Genomic DNA, 1,200 nt, shown 5'->3' on the forward strand with positions numbered 1-1,200 from the left:
GTTGGTTATAAATCCTCTTTCTTATAACCCTTTCCAACATATTACCCACAACCGAAGGAAGGGTCACAGGTTTATAATTTCCAGGGTTACCTCTACTTCCCTTCTTGAACAAGGGAACAACATTTGCTATCCTCCAGTCTTCTGGAACCATTCCTGTAGACATGGCGACATGAAGATCAAAGCCAAAACCTCAGTAATCTCCTCCCTAGCTTTCCAGAGAATCCTAGGATAAATCCCATCCAGCCCATGGGAATTGGCTATTTTTACACTTTCCAGAATTGCTAACACCTCCTCCTTATGCACCTCAATCCCATTTAGTCTAGTAGTCTGTATCTCAGTATTGTCCTCAACAACATTGTCTTTTTCTAGTGTGAATACTGATGAAAAGTATTTATTTAGCGCTTCTATCTCCTCTGACTCCACGTACAATGTCCCACTATGATGCTTGATTGGCCCTAATCTTATTCTAGTAGTTGTCAGGATGGCCGAGTGGTCTAAGGCACCAGACTCAAGGATGCAGCCCTACCCATTGCGCGGTGGGTGTTCCGGTCTCTGACTGGAGGCGTGGGTTCGAATCCCATTTCTGACATTGATTTAAACTGCATTTATTTCAATGCAAGGGGCCTACCAGGGAAGGCAGATAAACTCTAATTCTTTTATTCCTGATATAGCTAGAAAGCCTTAGGGTTTTCCTTGATCCTATCCGCCAATGACTTCTCATGTCCCCTCCTGGCTCTTCTTAGCTCTTTCTTTAGGTCTTTCCTGGCTAACTTGTAACTCTCAAGCGTCCTAACTGAGCCTTCACATCTCATCCTAACATAAGCCTTCTTCTTCCCCTTGACAAGAGATTCAAATTCTTTAATAAACCATGGCTTCCACACATGACAACTTCTCCCCTGCCTGACCAGTACATTCTTAAAGGGCCTGCTTGAGCGGTTCCTTGAATAAGCTCCACATTTAAATTGTGCCCATCCCCTGCAGTTTCCTTCCCCATCCTATGCATCCTAAATCTTGCCTAATTGCATCGTAATTACCTTTCCTCCAGCTTTAACTCTTGCACTGCATTATATACCTTTCCATCACTAAAGTAGACATAACCAAAGTGCAAACGCCAAAGTGCTCACCTACCTCCAAATTTAACACTTGGCCAGATTCATTACCCAGTACCAAATCTAATGTGGCCTCACCTCTTGTTGGCCT

At 43.6% G+C, this 1,200-nt stretch overlaps 1 non-coding gene across 1 annotated transcript; it reads left to right on the forward strand.

The window, feature by feature from the left end:
* The first annotated feature begins 475 nt into the window (after nt 1-475).
* Nucleotides 476-589, forward strand: trnal-caa (transfer RNA leucine (anticodon CAA)). Its single transcript has 2 exons — nt 476-513; nt 551-589. It is a non-coding gene; the product is annotated as a tRNA-Leu (tRNA).
* The last annotated feature ends 611 nt before the right edge of the window (nt 590-1,200 follow it).

This window comes from Chiloscyllium punctatum, chromosome 1, assembly GCF_047496795.1.
Source record: "Chiloscyllium punctatum isolate Juve2018m chromosome 1, sChiPun1.3, whole genome shotgun sequence".
Taxonomy (NCBI): domain Eukaryota; kingdom Metazoa; phylum Chordata; class Chondrichthyes; order Orectolobiformes; family Hemiscylliidae; genus Chiloscyllium; species Chiloscyllium punctatum.